Raw genomic sequence first — 16959 nt, forward strand, 5'->3', positions numbered from 1 at the left:
TGGCATCTTACAGGTTTTCCGTTGCCCTGTAACTGAGACTCACAGAGCGACAATTTGCTCTTCTGGTCAGTGAGATTCTATGCAAATATCTGGAAAATAAATTATATATCGATCCTTCCCTAATGCGGAGGATTTTAGTAACATCCCAAAAGGAATCTCAAGCTAATTGGTTTTAGAAACATGCACATTGCAATACTGCATTCGACGATGTTTCTCGCTGTCGGATACTTCAGAGAAATTAATAGAATTGCTGCACAATGGATGCTTTTAAAGCGCTGAAAGAAAATTAAAGGCAGTAATTTTATTTTGTGGCATTAAAATGGTCCTATTTCCTCATCAAGATAGCTGGGAAGCTGCAGAAAGGTGCGAAGCTTACCTTTCCCAACTTACTTTTGAATACCTTTCTGATTTTACGGTTCATATTCCACTGTCATTTCTTGTAAATGTTATCTCTGGTGATTTATTCTTCTTCTTTATCCAGGTTTTAATATTGATGTTATGCTTATTTGTAAGCAGCCCGAAGGTGGTGACGAAGCTGGGCAAATAAATTCATATACAAATGAAAGCTGCTCTCTAATTACCAGTCAGCTTTAGGAAGGGAGACAAATAAAAGAATGAAAATGAAAGGATAGCCAGATTATGTGGCTGGCTATATTAAAAAATAAAAAATATGTACAGAGGGGATGTACATGTATACAGGGACTGGAAGAGAGATTTAAAAAGGCATCTATCCAGAGTGGCAAATATCAAATGTAGAAATGGTTTAAGTATTATTTTTATTATTTTCATTTCTACACCACTTTATATTAATTAAGAAAAAGAATCTCAAAGAGGTTTACAGCACATTAAAACTTCAAATAAAACAATCCACGATAAAGCATTACTGAAGAAAGTCAGATATAAAGTATACATTCAAAGCAACATAATTGAAAGGAAGCTAAAATATTATCTTAAGGAGTTCAAAACGAATTATTACAAAGGAGGTCAAGTGCAGAATGCAGCAAAGTTAACAAAACACACACACACCAAAAAAAACCATTATCTTAAACATTTCAAAAGAAACCATTACTAAAGGAAGTCAAATATAAAATGCACATTTAAAGTAGCATAATTAACAAGAGAATAAGATAATTTAATAAGAAAAGAGCCTATCTGCTGCCATTACTGCCAGTCTTGCCAATGGTGGTTCGTGCCAGACAGTGGCTATGGAAACTCAGGGTTAGTGACCTGGGTTTGCACTAAGGTGGTCTCTGGCCTCTTCAGCCACCTCAGCTGTCGTAGCTGGAGTCAGTCAAGGCCACACTCTCCAACGCCAGGTGGAAAACTTTTCTGTGTTAAATGTGCATTACATACGTGACCTCCTCTGTAAGGCTTTATTTTGAAATCTTAAAGATCATATTTCAGTTTCCTGTTAATTATGTTGCTTTGAGTGTATACTTTGTATCTGACTTTCTTCAGTAATGCTTTATTGTGGATTGTTTTATTTGATGTTTTAATGTGCTTTCTACTTAACCTTCTTCAGTTATGTTTTATTCCGGATTGTTTTATTGAATGTTTTCATGTAAACTGCTTTGAGATTTTCCCCTTCTCAAAAATATAAAGTGGTATACAAATAATAACAATAATAATAGGAGACATTTGCACTGAAATGCTGACAACTTTTCATGTAGTTTTTTTTAAAGCAGAAATGTGCAATTGAGAGGAAATTGAAATGGACCGATTTGCCCATCCCTATTGCAGCCGCAAAAGCTGTTTCTGCTGCTCATGGTATCCAGAGTCCATCAGGGTGGGATATTATTTTAAGAATTGCTGCTGGGATCAATACTTGCTTTTGGAGTTGCATGGTTTTTCTTTTCTTTTTGCTGTTATCTGGATTACGTGTCTATTTATTAGATCGCCTTATGAGTCATCAGTGGATTGTTCCATGTTATGGTCTATTTATTAAAATGAGATGTTTTCATTAGCCTATTGTTGATATGACCATTTAAATTTTGCATCTCGTAATTGTGAGAGAATTATCTTATGTAAATTCCTCGGTGCCGTAAGCTGCTTTGAGCTGGATTTACCAAGGAAAAGCAGAAATGACAAGGGGACATTTTTTTTGCACCCGGGCTCCGAGCTTTGCATTCTCCAGAGTGCTACTGTATATGTGCGGATGAACAGCCTCTTACCTCTGCTATGACGAATAAATCAAACTGCAGAATGCCTTCAGTACCTGTCAATCCCCTTCTGGATGGATTAACCAGGCAGAGACATAATCTTGGCACCCATCTCGACTGCTGTTAGGTTGTCTTCAGATATATTGGATTCAAACGGCTATGGAAAGCAAGCAGCGAGCTAAGTAAGTAGCTGGGCGCAACAGAGCATTGGCTCAATGAGCCCGAGACGTCCCCAGGGGAATAGCATGGAATAGCGGTCCATCTCATAAGTGCATGTCACACAGCAAAAGACAAGATTTGGCAAGAATCAATGCAAGCAGGGAGGGAGGGTTTAAAGAAGATTCCCCAGCCCAATGCATCAATTCTCCAGATGCAACCCTCTTCATACCTGTAGGGGGTTAGGGGGTTGGACGAAGACCCAGGAGACCAAGCTTCAAATCCCTACTCAGCCATGAAACTTGGGCCTGTTGCGATCTCTTGGCCTGGCCTACCTCACAGGGTTGCTGTGAGAAGGATAAAATGGGGAGCAGGAGAACAAGGTAATAATAATAATAATAATAATAATAATAATAGTGTTGTCGTTGTTGTTTAGTCGTTTAGTCGTGTCCAACTCTTCGTGACCCCATGGACCAGAGCATGCCAGGCACTCCTGTCTTCCACTGCCTCCCACAGTTTGGTCAAACTCATGCTGGTAGCTTCAAGAACACTGTCCAACCATCTCGTCCTCTGTCGTCCCCTTCTCCTTGTGCCCTCCATCTTTCCCAACATCAGGGTCTTTTCCAGGGAGTCTTCTCTTCTCATAGTACAGTGGTACTTCGGGTTACATACGCTTCAGGTTACATACGCTTCAGGTTACACACTCCGCTAACCCAGAAATTGTGCTTCAGGTTAAGAACTTTGCTTCAGGATGAGAACAGAAATCATGCTCCGGCGGCGTGGCAGCAGCAGGAGGCCCCATTAGCTAAAGTGGTGCTTCAGGTTAAGAACAGTTTCAGGTTCCGGAACAAATTAAGTACTTAACTTGAGGTACCACTGTACTTTATTATTTCTAATAGTATTATTTCTAATAGTACTTTATTATTTATACCCTGCCCATCTGCCTGGGTTTCCCCAACCACTCTGGGTGGCTCCCAACAGAATATTATAAACACAATAAAACATCAAACATTAAAAACTTCCCTAAACAGAGCTGCCTTCAGATGTCTTCTATAAGTCAGATAGTTGTTTATTTCCTTGACATCTGGAGGGAGGGCGTTCCACAGGGCGGGCGCCACTACCGAGAAGGCCCTGTGCCTGGTTCCCTGTACACCACAAACCGCATAGAATAAAAGAGGGGTGATAATAAATAGACAGACATAATAACTCTGCCATCTTAGCCCACCTAGTCCAGCATCTTGTTCTCACACTGGCCAGCCAGACTCCTGTGGGTTGCCAAGAGGAGGAGATGAGTGCCATAGCCCTCTGTACTATTGTGTTTTCCAGCTATTGGTATTCAGAGGCATATTGCCTCTAGTCATGAAGGTAAAACATATATGAAGAGAGGGTTTTTCCATCTCTGCAGGATACCCAGTATAATTTTGAGGGCTGGTTCTGCTGCAGCTCAGCATAGAGAATCAGAGAAGGGCAATAAAGTCGATTCTTTATTGAAGAACATAGAATAAAAACAGGGAAACCTACGGTAAGACTGGCCCCGGTGAAGCGGTTGCCAGAACGAACGATCCCCCACCTCACACTTACCCCGAGGTCTCCTCCCCGTCTGGCTGTTTCCCCAGCAGTCTTAAACTTCAACAGGAAGGGAGTCCCTGCGCTCTTTGCTCTGCTGCATGCAGAGCCCTTCAGGCCCTTGGAGACAAGGGAAGAGGGGAGCTGAATACAGTAGGACCGGCAGGTTCCTATGAATCTGTTGCAGCCTCAGCCTCCACAGTCTCCTCAGCTGCCTGTCCTATGTCCGTAGTGCTTTCTGCCTCTTCTTCCTCTCTCTCACTTAAGCCTGTTGCTTGTTCAGCATCCAACCATTCTGCTCCCTCCTCTTCATCCTCTGACCTGTCTTCCATATCCCACCATCACTCCCCTGGCTTGAAGCCTTCTTCTTCTGAGGTTTCCCTAGTGGGTTCTCTGGCTGAAGCTCCCCACCACTCCTCCCTGTCCCTGACACTGAGGTTCTTAAACAGCAGGTGGTCCCTTCCAGCCCCTTGCAATGCAAAGGAATCTCACCACAAGGTCCCCCATCCAATTTGAAACCCTAGTGGACCCTGCTTAGCTTTGCAAAAGTGCCAGCAGTTTTATAGCTGCCACACTCATCTACACACACACCCTCACGTGTTTATACTCTCACTGCTCTGAAGAGAACTTGGGAATGAATCCCATCGAACTCAGTGAGACTTCTTCTTTCGTCAACATGGTTAGGATTGGGCTCTTACAGCAGCTTTCCATCATCCTTGATGTTTTTGTCGGTGGAAAAAGTCGTGGGATCAAGTCTGCCTTCTGCGCAATTTACAGATGATCAGACAAGGTTTTTTTTTTATTCTCTCCTCTTGGTGCTTGCTATTGATATCACTCTGCTTCACACATAATCGCTGAGACTTGCAACAACATGTTTCAATCTTATTTTTATTTGGAACACTATGCTGCCCTTCAGCTGAAATGGTTCCCAGAATGGTTTCACATCCAGATATAAACAGCAATACAAAACCTCGCTGTCTGTTCCTATCCCCCGACAGGATTGCATGGGGGCTGCTGCCAGTTTGGGGAACAAGGGGCTTATGGTTGAATAATTCCGGCGGGGAGGAGTGTTCTGAGGAAAAGGAAAATGGGTACTTCCTCCCCCATCCATGGAACCCTTTCCTTTTATGTGATATAAAGCATTAAATAGCCCTGTTCACCCCATACTTGAGCACTTCACTGCTATATAAAGGTATGGAGGGAAAGGGAGAAGAGGCCCATTGAACTAGACATATTTCAGAAAAAGGGCAACCAAAATTATCACGAGGCTAGAACAACTTCCCTATAAGGAAAGGTTGCATTGCAACACTTGTGGCTTTTTAGATTAGAAAAATCTAAGAAGAGAGACATGGTAGAGGTATACAAAATTATGCCTCATATGGAAAAAGCAGGCGGAGATATGGTTTTTCCTCCCATAATAATAGAACCTGCGGTTATCCAGTGAAGGTGGATGATGGAAGATGCAGGAAAGACAAAATAGTCTATTAAGGCTGCAATCTTAAGTGCATTTACTCCACATGGAGTTCAGTGGGACTTACTTCTCATAGGATCGTAGAGTTGGAAGAAAGAGGGTTGCCATATTTTGAAGAGCAAAGAAGAGGACACATTTGCGAACTTCTCCTTTTAGTTATGGATCGCTATGACGACTCTACCCTTGAAAAAGAGGACGTGTCCTGGAAAACGAGGACCTATGGCAACCTTAAAACCTGAGGGTCATCCAGCCCAACCCCCTGCAATGCAGGAATTTCAACAAAAGCATCCATGACTGATGGCCATCCAACCTCTGCTTAAAAACCTCCAAGGAAGGAGAGTCCACCACTTCCCGAGGGAATCTGTTCCATTCTTGAACAGTTCTTACTGACAGAACATTTGTCCTGGTGTTTAGTTGGAATCTCCTTTCTTGTAACTTGAAGCCATTGGTTCGAGTCCTACCTTCCAGAGCAGGAGAAAACAAGCTTGCCCCATCTTCCATGTGACAGCACTTTAGATACTTGAAGGGGGCTATCATATCTCCTCTCAGTCTCCTCTTTTCCAAGCTAAACATACCCAACTTCCAGGCACTTCATCATCTTGGTTTGACTATTTTGCGCAGGTTATTTTCTTACCCTTTCCTATACAGTGGTACCTCGGGTTAAGAACCTAATTCTTTCTGGAGGTCTGTTCTTAACCTGAAACTGTTCTCAACCTGAAGCACCACTTTAGCTAATGGGGCCTCCTGCTGCCGCTGTGCCGCTGCTGCACGATTTCTGTTCTTATCCTGAAGCAAAGTTCTTAACCTGAGGTAATATTTCTGGGTTAGCGGAGTCTGTAACATGAAGCGTATGTAACATGAAGCGTATGCAACCTGAGGTACCACTGTATAACACGATGCACCTGAAAACAAAGAAACTATGCTTCTTGCTTCGGAAGTATTGTTTTTGCCTGTATATAAATTTGATCTGGTTACTTGATTCATCAACTAAGACCAATGGTTTGGATCCTAAAACCAATACTTTGGACCCTAACCAGATGTCTGTGAAGAGAAAGACTCCTCTCATTTTCATCTGGGAGCTGCAACTAAGATCCATCTGAGGATTCCTCTGGCAAAATGAATTAAGGGAATTTTCACCATATACCCCGATCTCTGTAGGCCCCAGCCCCATGTCTCATGCTGTTCTATGAGGTCTCCTGACCCTCCAAAGCAAAGGACATGAGGAGCTGCAGGTAGAAGGGAAATCGGTGGAAGTCATTCCACCTTCTGATGAAGAGAATGTCCCATGAGTAGAACTGAACCAGCAGAACCCTAAATAGGATCCAAGTCCTTATAATCAATTAATTAAAATGCATCCAGGCAGATGGGTGGGGTACAATTATTATTATCATTATTATTATTATTATTATTATTATTATTATTATTATTATTGTCAGGGGCTCAGGAGCAGGAGCACAGGGGAGAGAGGAAATGGAGAGCGAAGGGGAAGAATCCGAGGGCAGCGTAGGGGAGTATGACAGTGGCCCGAGAGATTCCATGAGCTTCTCCAGCGAATCAGAAGATTCCCAGAAGGGGGCGTCGATGGTCAGGGCAAGGGGGGTCCCAGGGGGGACGCACCAGAAACAAGGAGCCAGCGGGGAACCCCGAAGCAGCAGCGGGGGATCAGGACCAGTTTCCCCACCAGAGCGTAGTGGGGGGGAAGAGTCACATGTGTCAGGGCCAGCGTCTCCTCCAGCGGGGAGAGAGAGTGAGGCAGGGCTGACCACGCCTCCAACGGAGGGGAGGTCAGTTGCAGCTAGCCTCCCCGAAGGGGGAAGCAGTGACAGCAGCAGTGAAACGGTCAGGAGGAAAGTTGCTGGCTGGGCGCGCGCGCCAAGTTCAAATGTACAGGCGCGGGGGACAGCAGGAGACCCGGATGGGGAACCAGCTCCTAAAGCCCGCCGGAGGGAGGGGGAAGGCTCAGGGGATTCAGCGTCAGAAGAGTCTAGAAAGGGCGAGACCCCAACGGACAGGCGGAACCAGAGGCGGAAAGAACAGAGGAAGAGGTGGAGTAAGGCTAGAGTCTTAAACTGGTGTCTGGGGGGAGGAGACTCAGACGGAGCATCAGCGGTCTAACGGTTGAGACGTAGAGCTGCACGCTGCGGCTCTGGAAGTGAAACTGAACTTCAATAAAGACTTTCGTATTTAACAACGAAGTGGCGTTGGTCCTTTGTGAGCTGGGACCTCGGGCAGCTCTGACAATTATTATTATTATTTAATTGGTTGCTGTCCTAGGGTTGTCTCCAACAAAGGTCTACTTAGAAGAGACCCTTTGAAATTAATGGATCTAATTTAATCATGCCCATTCATGTTGATAGGTCTGCAATGAATATGACTAACATACTCTAGAAACCCCTAGATATTAACAAAAAGTAGTTAATTTATGAGTGTGTGTGCCTCAGAGCTCAGGAGAAAATCCCTTAGGATTAGAAAGCAAGAAGCACATTTCTGGGGGAAAGGAAAATAAAGTGAAAGGACGCAGTAGGAATATACCGAGCGTAGCCACACTTGCAATCTAGTTGAAAGGATCAAAGGAAGGAATAGTTTAACTTGCCAGGCCTTTCTAGGCTGCAAAAACATCCTTTGTTAGCATTCTCTGAAGACTGTGGGGAGAGGGGCATGGTATTCAAGAGGGACGCATCCTTTCGCTGAGGCCTGCAAAAGCACTGTGGAAAGTTGCCCCTCTAGCAACGGATGTCTAAATGCATGAAAAAGAACTGTTGGCAGATAAGGGTGAAGTTTGGACAATGAGAAGCAAAATGGCAGGTTGTCACAAGCGAGCAGTTCCCTGGCTGCAAAGGCCGCCCCGAATTCTGCAGAGAGGCTCTCGTGCCCGAGCCAATCTTGTTGTTTTGTCAATGTGTCATCCGAGAGAGATTCAGATCAGCTGCTCGTCTTGCTGAATAATAATAATAATAAAAGGAGAAAGAGGGAGAAAGTGCACTTCAAAGCCAAACAATAGAGATAAACAAATATGCTAACATGAGTTCCCCCACCTCTCTTGACAGAATGATTCTTGAAAAATTCTGCACATCAGTACAACTGTATTAAATAAAGCAAGGGTGGGACTCTGGCAGCTCATAAGCTGGATCCAGCCTCCGAGGCAAATGCATTTGGCGCTTTGTAACCTCACCAAGTTATGGCAAATATATACCGTATTTTTTGCTCTATAAGACTCACTTTTTCCCTCCTAAAAAGTAAGGGGAAATGTGTGTGCGTCTTATGGAGCAAATGCAGGCTGCACAGCTATCCCAGAAGCCAGAACAGCAAGAGGGATTGCTGCTTTCACTGTGCAGCGATTCCTCTTGCTGTTCTGGCTTCTGAGATTCAGAATATTTTTTTCTTGTTTTCCTCCTCCAAAAACTAGGTGCGTCTTGTGGTCTGGTGCATCTTATAGAGCGAAAAACACCGTATTTCAAGTTTGTAAGACGCATAGCACTTCAAAGCTACATCTCTCATTTAAATTTTTTATGTAGCATTCTTATGGCATTGATAACAACCCACCTTTATCCCAAACTACAGAACCCAGAGAGGTGTAGTTTCTAGTTAACCCCCCTCTCCCACTCTTCCAGGTTGTTGTCATCCACCTGTATTGAGAGACAATGGAGTGCACCTCCAGGGGTAAAGTCAAATTGATGGGAGAATCACAGCGACTGTTGAGGCTGCAGAAACCAGCAACTCGTAACTGCTGCCTCCGGCGTTGTTTTTGCTGCATTAGCAGCACCGAAGTGATCTCTCTGGGGCGCAAGCCTGCACAGTGTGTATGGAGGTCCTGGGCTGCCCAGACAAGACTCCCCTCTCAGCCTCGCTGATGTGGTGCAAAGGAAAGCAGAGCAATACGTATGGCACCAACTTGGCTGCAGGAATTGCTGGAAGGAGGCGTACAAGACACCATCCAACTGCCTTAGGGACTCCACTCTGGATTTGTGTAGGGTTTATTCCTTAGCCTTTTTGAAATATACTCGGAGTCGAGAGTGGATTTCATGCTCTTTATTCAGCTCATAGTGGTGAGGAGGAATGGAAGTTTCCCCAGAATGTCTGCTTTATATACATTATTTACACAATGGGCCCCACGTGATTGGCTAATTCCGGGATTCTCCTGAAGGCCAATCAGGTTGCGGATTCACTTCCACCTGGAGCTGGATTGGGTGGCTCCTGTGGACCAATCAGACTGCTGCATTCTGGGTCCTATTGTTCTAGGACCAATCAGACTGCTGCATTTTGGATCCCATTCAACTCAGTACATAACACTTTTCTTCTCTCAAAGGTATCCCAAAAGGCAGCAGGTACAGATTTTTCCTTGGGCTTTACTCCCGAAGCTTTTCTAATGAGTGAATATAGCCACAAGGGCAGTGGAGGTTTAGGATCAGAGTTTTCCTTCTTCCAGGCATAGATATTCAAACACTACCACAAATGCTTTTACAGGATGTTGTTGTTAATAGTTGTAGCAGTTTTCATATTAAAAATATAGTGCTGTTCATAAAGTGGCACTTTGCACATGCTCCAAAGAATCCTGTGATTTGTTCCTCCCCACTTTTCTTTCTAAAATCATGCTCATTCCATTGGCAGGAATCATGATGCAGAGCTCATTATATCAGCTTTTCCGAAAGACCAGTTCCGTCAGACACTTCCCATCCCTGAACTGTTTCTGAACTGCTATTTAAGAACTGGTGTCTGAGTTTGCTTTTTCCCTCTTCCCTCCCCGTTCCTTGCCCCTTGTGTGTCTTTTTTAAAAAGATTGCAAGCCTGTGGGCAGAGACTGTCCTGTTTTAACTAAACATTTGTGAGCAACTCTGGGAGCCTTTTTGGCTGAAAAGTATGGTGATAATGCTTCAGACAAACAACTAAATATCACTGGAAATGTCTTCTGTTCACGCTCAGAGGCACTGCTCTCCCAGTCATTTTAAAATATTAAATCTGCTGCTGCCCTCTGAAGGAGAAGATGCTCTGCCCGTAAGATGCCAGAATTTGGGCGAACAAAAGTTAACAAGCCAAAGAAAGGTTCCAATTCAGTTGGCAGCTTCGTCACCGTGGATCAACTGTCTCTTTTTCTCCCCTTGTTTTCTGAATTACTCTGAACTTTTAAGTCAGGAAGCCAAAAAAAGGAATCACGAGAAATAATAATCTGCTAAAATGAAAAATGATACAGCCTGAGAAAGAGATTTAGGACTGGGGTGGAGGGGGGAAATCTATAAAGTCAATGATGATTCAGAAGTGCTGGGAGGGGGGAACTGCTGAGCCTTACAACTTTGGAGGGTGATGAATCGGAAATTTGGCAGCATGCATCACACGGCAGTTCAAAATGGTTGTCCGAATCCCAATTCCCTCTGCCTCCTGCCTTTTCACTGAAATTGCCTGTCAGCAGTAGGCACCTGCAAGAAAAGGCAACTGGCAGCGGGGCTTACTTCTGAGTAAACATGCATAGGACTGCGCTGGGAATCCACAGCCAGACTTTCCTAAAAGAGTCCTGCGTGGGCAGGCTATAAAGTGTCTTACCAGATCCGCTTGCTAAATGAATTACAAGCTTCTTTGCCGTTGATTCATTTTTGCCCGGAGGCTACCGGAGATCATCCCCACAAAAGGCAATTTGCAACAAATGGTAAAATCTAGCCAAGATTTTCCTGAGTAAAAAAGCTGAAGTGGCTCAACACTGACAGAGTAGCTGCCAGGTTTTATAGAAGACTGTTGGGGCTCAGCTAGTTCATCACGCTAAACTGGAATAGAAGTACCGGCAGAAGCATCAGCGGAAAAGCGAGATGCAGATTGATTTTGTAGCTAAAGACACTCATAACTTGGATCTCAAATGCCTTGGCTCCCGAACGATTAAAACCCAGAAGTGAGTGTTCCAGTTTTTGAAGGTTCTTCTGGAAGCTGAACATCCGACGGGGCTTCCGATTGGCTGCAGTTTTGGAAGTCGAACGGACTTCCGGAACAGATTCTATTCTACTTTCAAGGTACGACTGTATAGGTGAAGTAAAGGTAAAGGGCCCCAGATGGTTAAGTCCAGTCAAACTTGACTATGGGGTGCGGTGCTCATCTCGCTTCAGGCCAAGGGAGCCAGTGTTGGTCCTCAGACAGCTTTCTGGGTCATGTGGCCAACATGACTAAACTGCTGCTGGTGCAACGGGACACCGTGACAAGTGCCAGAGCACATGGAAACACCATTTACCTGCCTGCCACAGCGGTACCTATTTATCTACTCATGCTGGTGTGCTTTCGAACTGCTAGGCTGGCAGGAGCTGGGACAGAGCAACGGGAGCTCACCCCATCACGCGGAATAGAATATCATTTATTACGGCCATAGGCCCATACAGGTAAAAACAACACATAAATAACAGCTTGTGCCGTAAGGAGAAAAAAAAAGCAATCGCTAAAACACTACTATAACAATAAAATACTATAAAATGGAAAGGCATACTACGCCTTAATTAGCTTGTAGAGCTCCTTGGCGTCGCTTTTGGGAAAGGACAGCAACTAGGAACCTAGCCACCTTCAGGGTCGTGTGGGTATCCTTGTCCTGCAAGATTTGGGCAAGGTGGAATTTTGGTGGGGTACCCTCTAGTTTCTGTATGATTGATCCCAACAAATTTGCCCGTAGCACATTAAACAAGGGGCAAGTGAACATAATGTGCTGGAGCGACTCCGGCGACACCTTATCACATTCGCACACGGCGGGGGCTTGACCCTTTGAGAACCTATGTCTCAGGACATTGGAGGGAAAAACGTTAAACCTCGCTTTGGTGAAGGCCAGTCTATGTGCAACAGTCGAAAGGGAGGAGAGGTATGATGGAACGCAGTAAGTTAAAGTGATACCAATGTTCTGGGGCGAACAAACACCTCCCCCCAGTGTATAATTTCGCTGTAAATCGATGTCATCCAGTCTTTGGCGGATCAGTCTCTGAGCAGTGATTTGGTCTAGTTTTAGGGAATCTGAGGGAGAGATTCCATAACTCAGGAGTTTGGCATGAATTCTGCTAGTCCAAAGGCTGGAGAATTCATCTCGCCATAAGCATTGGGCAAGGTAATGGTTTGGTAATCTATGCCACAATGATAACCAGTAATTGAAGACTTGCTTCCACAGGCAAGTTTCTAGGGATGCGACCTTCAATTCTAGTCGCATGGCTGCGTTGCTTACGCACAGGGGGAGCATTAGGAGCCGACGTAGGAATTGGCTTTGCAGAGTCTCAAGGGGAGCAAGATCTGTCATCACGGCCCAGAGCGGGGCAGCATAAGCAAGCACGGCAGCCACTTTTGCCTTGAACACCTTTAGGGCCGAGGGAACATGCAAAGCTCCGTCCGAAAAGAAGAATCGGAGGAGCGCATATGACAAGGTTTTGGCCTTATTAAGTAGGTGTTGAATGTGAGCTTTCCACCCCAAATTGTATTGAAAAATGACTCCTAGGTATTGAAATTTTAGGACTTGCTCTATTTTTGCCCCACCAAGCTTCCATTTGTATAATCTCCGGCTTCTGGAGAAGATCAGGATCTTGGACTTGGCATGGTTGATGGTTAATTGATTGAGTTGACAATACGTGGCAAAGATCTTCAGAGCTCTGGTTAGTCCAACACGTGTATAGGATAGAATTACCGCGTCGTCCGCATATAAAAGGAGTGGGCAGCGGTAATCCGCTAGTCTAGGCGCGTGTGTACTTGGAGATGAGTTGACTAGGGGTGCTCGCATGTCGCTGATGAATAGGTTGAATAGGCAGGGAGCCAATATACATCCTTGGCGCACTCCCTTGTTTATTGGTATCGAGTTTGTAAGGTCGCCCGCTGGAGTGAATCTCACTCTGGCAAGGGTACCTTCGTGGAGCTGGCTTATGAGCCATAAGAGTCTTCTATCAATGCCCTGTTTCGCAAGTTTCTCCCAAAGAATATTTCTAGGAACGCTGTCAAAGGCTGCCTTTAGATCTAAGAAGGCAGCACAGAGGTAGCCCCGGGGGGGGGGAGGAGTACTTCCGTGCCAGATGATAAAGAACTATCGCATGATCGGTTGTAGAGCGTTTAGTTCTGAACCCTGCTTGTTCGTGGCCAATCTGGTTAGTCTCATCTACCCATCGCAATAATTTAGTCATCAAAAAGCTGGCATAAATTTTCCCTATAATCGAAAGGAGGCTGATGTTACGGTAGTTTTCCGGCTCCGTTGGAGAACCTTTTTTATGAATTGGTACAATAATGGCCTCCTTCCATGTTTTGGGGATGAGACCGGAAGCGTTGATTGCATCGAAGGTTTGGGCCAAGATGCCGGCCCACCATTGTGGGTGTAGTTTGATGGCTTCAGCAGGGATCAGGTCGGGCCCAGGGGCTTTGCCCGCCCATCACGCGGACTTGAACTGCCGACCTTCCGATCGGCAAGTCCAAGAGGCTCAGTAGTTTAGACCACAGAGCTACCTGCTCCCTATAGATAAAGATATATTAGTAGTGTTACTAGATATAGTATTATTGCAAGATATTACATGGCTACTTATTGCATGCTTGCTTTTCAGCACTGTATCATAAGCAGCTTCCGGAGGGTTTGTTAGAGGCCGAAATGGAGGGACAGAAATAATTAATAATAATAAAAACAGGGCTGCGATGTTTGGTTGAATAATCTAATGGTTTAATCAATGACAAGCTGTTTGAAAAATTAAAACGTGCTTTCAATTAATCCAACAGCATTTCTGCCAAAGGAAAATTTGTTAATTACTTTTAGTAGAAGTGGTTACAAAAATTGCAGCTTGTGGGTGCCATTTTGAAATAGGTCCTTCTGTTTCATACAGGAGGTAATGCCTGGATAAACAGTGGGTTCATTCTCACTTATGTTTAACCCCATGTTTTCTAGGCACAGGATAGGCCTGCACTTTCCTGATCTGTGTCTGGGTGTTTTTTCTTAAGCCCCACTGCTTTCCCCAGGAAACCTGCTCTTTAATGCTGAACCGGAACAAACAGCAAGTGAGGTTTTTCGTGGCTTGCTGTTTGTGCCAAACTTTCTTTGATTGGGTAACAGCCCTAAAAATAAACAGATGTGGTGAAATAAAATAGGAAATGAGGCATTTGCACCAAAGAATGGTTTCCTCACCCCTTAAGTTGATTGTGCTGATGACTAATATCATTTTAAACCACATACCAATGTCATGGGGTATGACAGCAGGTCAGTGCAGATGGACTCTCCGCACCCTAACTTCCACCAAAAGACTAATATTGATTCATTGGAAAGATAATACCATGTCCCTCTTTGAGCAATGGACGGAAGATATGAAAACTATCACAAGATATGAACATATGAAGATATGTGCTTTTAGACCAGGCATAGGCAAACTCGGCCCTCCAGATGTTTTGGGACTGCAATGCCCATCATCCCTAGCTAACAGGACCAGTAGTCAGGGATGATGGGAGTTGTAGTCCTAAAACATCTGGAGGGCCAAGTTTGCCTATGCCTGTTTTAGACACTGATTGTGCATAGATAAATACAATGATATTTGGGATGCATTCATAAAAATGCATTTATAAAAAAATCTCAATGACTTGTTAGTAATTTTACATTAGTTGGAATAACTGTCAAAATATATTTAAAAAAATTAAAAATTGTCCAGTAGCACCTTAGAGACCAACTAAGTTTGTTCTTGGTATAAGCTTTCGTGTGTATGCACACTTCTTCAGATAATCTGAAGAAGTATTTGAAGAAGTGTGCATGCACACGAAAGCTTATACAAAGAACAAACTTAGTTGGTCTCTAAGGTGCTGCTGGACAATTATATATATATATATATATATATCGACTGCATCAGACCAACATGGCTACCTACCCAAATTTGGAAAAACTGTGTTACTTATATGCCTGTATTTCGTATTGTATCACTGTTTTATGTATTTCTTTTTCTTTTCTATTGCTTTCTTTTCTCACTGAAAATTTTCAATAACATATATATATATATAGAGAGAGTTTATTATGCTGTGGACGCATAGCTCTGTGGCTGCTCTGAAAGAACTACATATTTCAGACCTCCATCTCCTACTTGGCCTAAGTATTCTGCGCCGCTTCTAAGGTTCCAGTGGGAAAAAGGAAAGTAAATTCTTTCTCACAAGAACTGGTCAACAAAGCTGTCAAATCATAACTCTCATAGCTACAGTTCTTTACAGCGGCCCTCCTTGCTTATTGCATTTATTGCATTTTTATCCTGTCCTCTTCCCAAGGGAGTTGAGCTGATGTATGATGGCTCCCTCGCTCCCATTTCTGGAGCTCCCCGCACCAGGACTCTGTGCTGTACTTTAAGATGAGAGAACGTGCCTGGCCCAAGAATCATAGAGTTGGAAGGGGCCCTGAGGATCATCTAGTCCAACCCTCTTCAATGCAGGACTATGTAGGGGACCTGCAATCTTGGCATTATCAGCACCACACTCTAACCAACAGAGCTAATGAACTCCATGGCTGAACCTCTCCAGTCTAAGTTCACTGCTAGGCTACAATGGAACCAACCCCAAAGATCAGTACATAGACTTTAATATTCTCTTTGCAGCTGTGGTAGGTGTGATTGCAACTGATTTTCTGCTAGATGACAGCAGCTCTGAGTTATTTTTGGGTGGGTTAAAAGGTAAAGGGTAAAGGGACCCCTGACCATTAGGTCCAGTCGTGACCGACTCTGGGGTTGAGGCGCTCATCTCGCTTTACTGGCCGAGGGAGCCGGCATACAGCTTCCGGGTCATGTGGCCAGCATGACTAAGCCACTTCTGGCGAACCAGAGCAGCGCACGGAAACGCCGTTTACCTTCCCGCCGGAGCGGTACCTATTTATCTACTTGCACTTTGATGTGCTTTCGAACTGCTAGGTGGGCAGGAGCAGGGACCGAGCAACGGGAGCTCACCCCGTCACGTGGATTCGAACTGCCGACCTTCTGATCGGCAAGTCCTAGGCTCTGTGGTTTAACCCACAGCGCCACCTGCGTCCCTCGTGGGTGGGTTAGAGAGCCCTTAATGAAATCTACAAGCTCTACCCTCTGTCCTTTCAAAAACGGAATCAAATCATGGCTTCCCCAAAGCATTTCTTAAAGCACAGGGCAGGGGTCAAAAGCACACAGGATGAGGCTGCTGGATCAGGCCCATGGGTCACCTAGTCCAGCATCCCATTCTCACAGTGGCCAACGATATTCCTGTGGGAAACCAGCAAGCAGGACACAATCACAACAGCATTCCTCCCATTCTGTGGCTTCCAGAACTGAGTCACAGAGGGAGAGGGGACTGTGTCCCCTCTTCCTGTAATTTGAGCAGTGGATGATGCTGCTGTGTGTGTTTCCGAGCACAATTCAAAGTGTTGGTGCTGACCTTTAAAGCCTTAAACGGCCTCGGCCCAGTATACCTGAAAGAGCATCTCCACCCCCATCGTTCTGACTGGACCCTGAGATCCAGCTCTGAGGGCCTTCTGGCGGTTCCCTCCCTGCGAGAAGTGATGTTACGTTACAGGGAACCAGGCAGAGGGCCTTCTCGGTAGTGGCACACAGTCTGTGGAACACCCTCCCATCAGATGGCAAGGAAATAAATAACTACCTGACTTTTAGGAGACATCTGAAGGCAGCCCTGTTTGGGGAAGTTTTT

Source organism: Podarcis filfolensis (genome assembly GCF_964270895.1).
Source record: "Podarcis filfolensis genome assembly, chromosome: 7".
NCBI lineage: Eukaryota > Metazoa > Chordata > Lepidosauria > Squamata > Lacertidae > Podarcis > Podarcis filfolensis.